Source organism: Haliaeetus leucocephalus, unplaced genomic scaffold, assembly GCF_000737465.1.
Source record: "Haliaeetus leucocephalus isolate CR32 unplaced genomic scaffold, Haliaeetus_leucocephalus-4.0 Scaffold751, whole genome shotgun sequence".
NCBI lineage: Eukaryota > Metazoa > Chordata > Aves > Accipitriformes > Accipitridae > Haliaeetus > Haliaeetus leucocephalus.
In genome coordinates, this window is record NW_010973187.1 from 3961457 (window position 1) to 3970493 (window position 9037).

Consider the following 9037-nt stretch of genomic DNA (forward strand, 5'->3'; position numbering starts at 1 on the left):
TGTGTAGTTAATTATTTTACAACTTTAAAATGAATTGCAAACTTAAAAGCTATTAAACTTAACACTTTAAACTTAATACTTAAATATGTTAGACTTGAAACACAGTTATTAAAAATTCATATTATGTATAACTGTAGGACCAGGTCTATGCTGTTTAGGTGCCTAAACTTAGATGGAAAATGTCTTCCCTTGGAGGCTATCGAAGACTTAGGTACTTACTTCATAAGGACTGATTCACTTGAGCATCATTCACTAGCATCATGCTAGCAGATGAAATGATCCCAGAGTCATCCCCTGCCTTTGATGCCAACTGGTATGGTTTGGCTCATTGCATTAAATCACCTTTGCCTCCCCCCAAAATGGTAGCTACATGCAGAGTGCCTGTTTGGAGAGGCTGCTGGCCTGGCTGTCTCCTGAGCTGGTGTGTGTGCCAAGGCTGTGCTGGGCACTAGGCTAGCACCTAGCCCTGGGAGCAACCATGCTTCTGCACCTGGGGATGTTCCCTGGCACCATTTGTTTTAGCAATAAAGATGTGACTTGGAGATATGTCCGCACTGCTAAATAAAATAGGGCCAAGAAAAGAGACAAGCACGGAATCCCCACCAGCCCTGTTCCTTAACCAGCTGGCTCACTCCCTGGCTCTGCTTTGGTCCACCCTGCCAGCTCTTTCCTGGACATGGTTGCTGGATAATTCCCTGTAGGAACAGCTTCCTGGTGGCACAGTGAACAAGACTGCAGCAGGTCTGACTCCTGCTACCCTCCTCTCTTCTCCAGTGCTACCTGAGTGGAATTTGCAACCTCAAACACCCTGCATGTCTCATGGCACCCCACAGCATGCAATACATATTGGTGGTGCTGCGTTATAGCAACGCAAGTGTGGCAGGCAGCAGCCCAGCTCTCAAGTTATTTCAGAACCTTTGAACTGAAAAAAACACAAACGCAAAAAAATAAAGATGTTATTAGGTCCACAGGTATATGACACTGGGTCCAGCAGAGACTCTGGGTGATGTGGAGCTGATGTGGCCCTGGAAGGACCTGGCCCCAAGCAAATGAATTGAGACAATCTGCATCACCTGGTTTCAGAGCCAGGAATCAGAGCCGCTTCAGCAACAGAGACATGCCCTCGCAGCTTCTGAAGCTTGAATGGGGTGGGATGAATCCCACCTCATGTGTCTAAATGTTATTGACAGCCCTCTCTCTTCCCAGTCCCAGACCTTTGCCAGCCAGGCTGAACCCACCCAGAAGAATCTGCATGCTGAGACTGACTTGGCACTCACATCATTTTAACTCACCTAAAATTAAGTTAAATTTGTCAGGATCAGCCCCAGTACTGATGAGGTCCAAATGTGGCTGCTAGGTGGTAAAACAGGTAGGCAATGACCAGTAACTTGAACTTTCATCTTAATCCTCTCTTGGAAGAAAGGATAACCTCTACTATATGGTGCTATTCCTGCACCCAGACAAATATGAGGAGTCTTTATCCATCTTGTAGGGTATAACAGCCCTTAAACTTCTCTCTGTTTCCTTAAACCTCCTTAAAAGTTGTGAAAATGTGTGGTGAAAACCACTTCAGAATTTGTAGCTGCAATATCGGAGTTAATTTGTATTCCCATAAGATCAGTACTGAGAATGTACTTGTTTTGCTTGTTAGTATTATGTGGGAGAAACCTGTCTCTTATCCACCCATCATCTCCAGAGCCTTGTATTAACATATATCAGTAGTAACTGTACCAAATTTGTTCTCACTTAAAATGAGAGCAAGCGAATTTAGTTCTGCTTCTTACATACTCCTAAATATAGCCCTAGAAAGAAAAATAATGAAAAAACCCCACAACTATTAAGGCATATCCTATGATTAGACTTCAGGGACATTCCTTAGCTATAAGGACTTGGCCAAGGACTGAATATCTCTGAGCTCATTTGCACTGACTGCACGTAAAGGAATCCTCACTGCAAGCCCTGGGTAACTTATTACTTTTAAAAAAAGGTAATCATGGTATTAATTTATCCCCTTTGTCTATAATGCCAGGTAATGTATTTTGGCAAGCGTCACTTACAGCTAGAATTATTCTCCCCTGGGTAGCTGCAAATGACTCCTCTTCATCCAAATATGTCTTGCCTGCATGCACAGAGAAGCACAGGCTATTTTCCAACTTTAATCAATATTGTGATCAACACTGAATCAAATTAAAGCATATTTTCTTGGCATTTCAGATGATGAATTGATGCTCTTCCCCAACTCTAGCAAGACACAAGGGGGTTGCAGTAGGTAGCTGGGAAGATCGGACCGCGCCACCCCTCCCCAGAGCTGTTGGGGTCACTTCATCACGCACTCGAGCGTGGTGGACGATGCCCATTTTGGCTGGCAGAGGACCAGGTGGTGCAAGTGAGAGTCTTCCTGGCACCATATGGGGAGAGCTGCAGCGCTACAGATTTCTCCTTGGGACTGATGCAGGCAGGCAACAGAAATTTATTGCAGTGCCTTTGCAGCCTCCGCTGGGGGAGGTCTGCTGCAGATGAAGCCCTTGACTCCCCTGGTCATCCTCTGTTCTTGCAGCTCTGCTGGGGCAGAGATGCTGCTTCTGCTCCTGCAGCAGCTGCTTCTCCAGCCCATGCTTCAGCAGGGCCGCTTGACTTCATTTTAAATATTTATTGGACATTTGGTCTAATGCCCATTACTTGGGAAGTGTTTCATATGATGGGTATAAAAGCAAAGGCCAGGATTCTTGCAGGAGGCTGGACTACAAAAAAGCAATCTCTGACTGTTGCTGAGAACACACATCTCCAGCTGTACTTCAGGTATTCCTCTTGGAGTGACATTTCTGCAGTGCTTTTCTTTAAGTGAGGTTTATTCTTCAGTACCTGCAGGGTAGCTCTGCTAATTAGCCTCGAAAAGTAGACCGTAAATGGGAATTTATTCTTCATAAACATTCAAAAATTTTATATCTGGACTGAACGCTTGTGACACAAGAACAAATATTCAACACCTCCTTCAGGACTAATTGGAAAAGCCCAGTTAGAAAGTTTGTGTAGAAATCAATCATTTCCAATTCTACATGAATGCTCACATAAATTCTGTGCTCTACATAATCAGGGGAGTGAGCACATTTGTTACCATTAGTCACACACATGGTGCTCCGCAATGTTATCTAGAGAAGTTGGAATGATTCTTTGTGCCAGAGCAATAGCTTCCAGCTCAAAATGCAGATCACGCACCACGGACCTTATTTATGGCCTTTATCCCTGCTTCCTCGCAAACAGCAGGCTGGATGAACAAAATGTTAAAATGAAGTATCAGGAATCTCTGGAAGGCTTAGGAGAGCAGCTATTGTCTTTTATGTGGAAATCATTTCATGTCTATGTTTCAGCATTTGAATGTTATTTTTTAAAAAGTGCCTGAAGTCCAATTTTCATGTCTAAATGGCTGAAGTATGTTACTATACAGCTATACTAATAGCATGCATGAAACAATACCAAAGTGTGTGCAGCTAAAGGGAGTAGAGAAGCATTGCAGTGTCATACGGTGAAGGACTGTCTAACACCTGACATTTTTATCTCAACTATCTGTCCCACGCTCTACGGCTCACCTTCAACACCCACCTTACAGAGGAAAGAAATATGACTATAAGAATTTAAACAAAACAGCCAAAGCTTGATTTTCTACTGTTTTGTACACCTTGCAATGATTTATGGCACTCTAGAAGGAGAGCAAAGTTCCTCTGAAATGTGACCTGCCTCAAGAAGAAGCAGTTTTCGCCAATTTTGTTTCCCTGGTGTAGAACATACATCACCACACGATCTGCAAGGTGAGCTCTCCAGGCAGACTTGTCCTTTCTTTCTGCTGTTCTGTTTTAAGCCCATTTCAAAGCTTAATTTCCAGCCAGTGCCACTGGAAAGAGTAGAAGGGGAGGTGGCTCGTAGGCACTTCTCCACACTCTGCTTGCTTGGGGCTTGGTAGCAGCTCTGAGTTAAATCAGGGGCAGGACCGGTGGAGAAGGTGGGCATCACGGGGAGCTGAACCACAGCTGTGTGCCACGGACCATCCCCAGCTCCTGATGGGCACACGGTACTTTGCCAGGCATTCAAAGGCACACGTTTCAGCTGTTTGTGCCCTCTGAAAGCACAAATTATAATGATGTTTTTTGAAGATGTCTGTTTCTCTAGACATTGCCTACATAGCTTTTCCTATAATTATAGATTTGTAATTATGTACTTAATGATGACACCCCCTCTGTCTGATGATAACTATATTTTTACATAATAGCACTTAAGCATTACATATTTACTAATCAAAAAGAGATTCGCAGTGCGAGTGAAGAATTACAAATTAATTATACCATACCTTTAATCATACCACAAATAATCTGGATCACTTCCCAAGAAAGCCTATTAGAGCTCTGGTAAGGCAGCTACCCTGGGTGCCTGCGATGGTCCCCATCTCATGCTTACCATGCCAGTGTAAGAAATCCAAAATGTTAAGTTTTCATTACTACTGCCTCTGAAGTAACTGCAGTGCACTTAAAATAGATGTACAATTCATGAAAATGAATCATTAAAAGGGACTGTGTTGAATTGTGCCTGGCAGATGTTGTCACAAACATTGCTGAAATACTTAAATACTTCTAGCAAGCGACGATTGGATGCTTGGCAGCATAATTATCCCATAGCCAGAGAAGTAATGCTTTTCATGCTAATGCAAGAAGGCCTTCATAAGCAACCTTGTGGAGCTCTACTGCACAGTTCTGATGATGCTCCTTCCTCATCTGTCGGATAGCTCTTGGACAAGGCTACAGCATCCTACCCACAGCTGTCCCACACCTCAGCCCTGGAAACATTGGAAGTCGCCGGCTGAAGGCTGCAGAGGTCCCGCGCGGAGGCTGCGTTGCTGGCAGCTGTCGGTGGTCTGGGCTGAGCTGTGCTCCTTCCCCGGGGCTCTGTGTGCAGCCCTCCCCGCTCGCCCGGCTGTGCTGGCGCACGGGGCTCATCTGCCTCGACCTCGCAGGGGTTCGGTAGGGTTAATTTTTAGCCACACAAACCTGAGTGGGGCAGAGAAGGACGAAATCCTGGACAGGAGTCAAGCACTGCGTTGGTTTAAGCTGGCCAATGCCCTGAAAATAAGACTTTGAAGCACATGGGCCATTCCTGCTGAAGAGCTGGGTCGACCCCAAAAGCGCTTTGGGAAGTATTGTATTTGCACGATCTGCAACGGCTGGTTTGCATCGTCTCTTTGGGTGCAGACATTTTTGTTAAGAGGACTTGATCGTAGGCAGGTCTGCAGGGTCTCCAAGACATTGCTGTGAGTTTGATTGAACCCCATCTTGTGTGAGTTCATTTTGGTGTTTAAATATGGCAGGTCCACACCAGACTCTTCCTCATGTCACACACGGTAGATGCCCAGCCATCTTCCTGTGAGCCAGGGAAAGCAGACTGATGGGTAATTCCACTCACATGATACAAAAAGTCTTTTTTTACTTGCCCGTTAATGTTTCCGCAAATAAGACTAGTGTATGTAGGGGTGAATCTTCACTGGCAGGAAAACAGCTAGGTTTGAGGCTCATTTTAACTTCTGGAGGAAAGGGGCCTTATCAGTTTCTTCAGCAATTGAACACAGTTTGCAGTCTCCCAGCTTATCTAGGATTTGAATAAGATCCATGCTAACTGCTGATGACTTCAAAGCACATGGTACCTAAACACACTTTGACAGATGGTTTTTTTTTCTGTGTGTAACTGAAAAGACTACATCCTGGCAGAGGAGTTTATCAATTGTTCTAGCCTAGCTAATGAGTTTAGTCTTCTCTCTGTACTCCTGAAATTATACAGAAGCGTCTGCCTGAAGGAGGTATATTGATCAAATCTTGCTTCAGCTCTGAGCACAGAGCAGCTAACTCACTCCAATCTCAAAAGTGGAGGTTTCCTCACCCACCGCAGGGTTTGCCTGGAGGCCGGGCTGTTTGCTGCTCTCAGTTCAGCTGTCAGCACCTGGTGATCTACGGCAGGCTGGTCAGTTAGCTAGAGAAACAGTAAGTGGTTGGGTTACCTGAAACATTTTTCCTTGCATCACCCATGCATGATGGGGAGCAGGCCTCCAAATTGAGCATCTGTGGTACAACAGATATCTTTCATGGCTGAATCTCACTGCGTTCACATAACTTCAAAGATGCAACTACTCTTGTTATGAGATCAATCATTCCTTCTGCCCCTGGGTTAGTAAGCTTTCTGATGACTAGGAACCACTCCTCATGTGGCATTTTCTTTTTCAGCATATTCAGAGTCTGGACAATCTATTTTGCAGTATTTTACGCTAGTAATTTTGTCCTCTTCATTTCTGGTGCACAAATGATAACAGCGTGAGCAGTGAGGGGATTCTGGAGCCACAGCCTTTCTACAGCACATTGTCTCTAATCAGTGCTATCAGTGCTTGACGAACCATTTGCACTTTGTTTTTCCTTCTGATGAAAGGTCTGTTCTGTTTCCTGGGTTATGAATCCCCACAGAGCCTGTCTCAGTAACTCCCTAAAGCTTTCTTCTGTCTCAGAGTTATTGCTGCCATGCTGTTTTTACATAACACCACCCCAAAGCGATTTTTTTTCGCATGAGCACATAGTGATTCTAGTTCCTCTGAACCTGTGGCCCATCACCTTCCTCCATGGTTTCACCAACATCCACCAGCTTGGCTTCACTTTTGGAAAGCTCTGTGGCACCTGGCCTGGCAGCTTGTGCCCAAATGAGGTGGGGCATTGGGCTCATTGCAGGTGCACATGGCTGATTGCCATGGCTGGTGGTGGGGTATGCCTCCAGGTAAACCCAAGTCCCCTGGGTAAACCCACATCTAATGGGGCAGCCAAGACTTGTCATCAATAAAGCAGCATTTGGTTTCTCTCTTCTTAGGCATGGCATGTCTTGCCTGAAGCCCCTTCTGAAGGTGAGAAGGAGAAACTGTGGCAGCCTGAGAGCATTTTTAGAAGAATAAGAAAACAGGAGACCGCAAAATGGCTTTTTCATACTACCGCCAAGCACACATTAACCTCATTTAAAAATGCAAATGCTACCTGTGTTGTGTATGCTAATACGGTTTTGCCTTTTAACTGAGAGCCCTTCTTTCCTGTAAGGCTGGCAGTAGCGATGTCTGTTGAAGGATTGGTTTGTGTCTTGAGCCTAAGAAACCCACCTATTTATATTAAAAGATTGAAAAGTTCCTCTCATTATCGGAGCTCTGTAACTGAGTTCCCCAGAGAAAAAATTAATCAGAGAGCACTTGTATTTCCTGAGCTTAACAAATAATGAAGCTTTCAGGAGACAGCTTTTTTTTTTCAGGAAAGGAGCCATTTTAAAAATAATTTTAGACAAGAAAAAGCATGAAAGTGTTTGAGATTTCAAAGTCACTTCTGAAGGAATAACTAGCTCTTCAGAGTGCTGGAACGCAAGGCAGCACCCCAGGGAATACCCTGGTTTCAGAAAACCTGATGTTGGTTGCTGTTACCAGCATAACAAAGAGCCCTAAAACGTTGTTACTGTGCCCTATGTAAAGGCACATCAAGCTTTGCTCTCCAATTCAGAGTTCTCACCAATCACTACAAATTAATAATACCACAATTTCCTTTCCACATGAGGGTGAATATAAGATTCTTTACAATTTCATAAGAAAAATTACATCCTTGTTTTACAATTGCCCTGTAATTTGCTTCTGATGGTATTCACCAGTACATGAAAGCCCCGGCTCCAAATGCCTGCTCTCTCTTACCAAATACTTGCTGAAGAAGCAACTTCTCCCTAGCGAGAGCCGTAGCACATGTATGGCTCGATCGGTGTTCAGCCGCTAGCACCACGCGGAGCAAACCCCACCACAGGAAGGTGACGGAGACCCATCGGCTGACCTGGTGGAGACCATGTATAAGCCAAGTCTGTAAACAGTTCAGAGCAGGAACTCTTGTTTCATGGCTTGCATTAAGCCTAGAATATAATAAACACTTAACAAACAGCACTAATCATAGAATCATAGAATTGTTTAGGTTGGAAAAGACCTTTAAGATCATCAAGTCCAACCGTTAACCTAGCACTGCCAAGTCCACCACTAACCCATGTCCCTAAGTGCCACATCTACACGGCTTTTAAATACCTCCAGGAATGGTGACTCCACCACTTCCCTGGGCAGCCTGTTCCGATGCTTGACAACCCTTTCAGTGAAGAAATTGTTCCTAATATCCAATTTAAACCTCCCCTGGTACAATTTGAGGCCATTTCCTCTTGTCCTATCGCTTGTTCCTTGGGAGAAGAGACCAACACCCACCAATGATAACAATGGTACTCCTGCACTAATAACTTTATGCTTCTCTTTACATTGAGTAGCACCATAGACCTTACCCTGGTTTTAAACATGAATCCCAATCATTACAACACACAGAGAGGAATTATATCCTCCTACATAGTCTATGCTGCAAACAGAGTGAATGCCTGAGGTGCCTCAGTAACGGCATTGTGCAATGCACAAATGCCTTTAATCATCTCTGCGCTACTCCCACAGTGTCTTGTTCAGACGACTTAAAATAACTTCCCCAAATTATGAATCTTTGCATAAGAAATGATGTGTGTTTCAAAACACAATGAGGCACATTCTGCACAAACGTTTATTGGGAAGCAGGGGTGGGACGCGGGCACGAGCCTCCACGTGAGAGGCAATTCAGCAGAGAACTCACATTGTCTTTAAACACTGCAATTAAACTAAAACATTGTCCTTGTAAATAAAAAAGATTTGCTGTGTGGCCACTGCCATGGGAAGCTTTTGATGAAATATTTAGGAAAGCGCTTTCTGAATGTGGCTGTTTTTCAGAAGGCATATTAAAGTTTTATAGGGGCACTAATTTAATCACAGATGATGAATGATTTTATTTTTATGTTGGGCTTTAACAAGGCTGGATGAATGCGGGGTAGCTCAGCGAGTCTGTGTGTGCCGAGGGCCGCCTGAGTCATGGCTTTTGGAGAGCTGTTTCCCTCCAGCTGAGTACATCATGTCACCCTTAACGGGGGTCTGAGCCCTCCT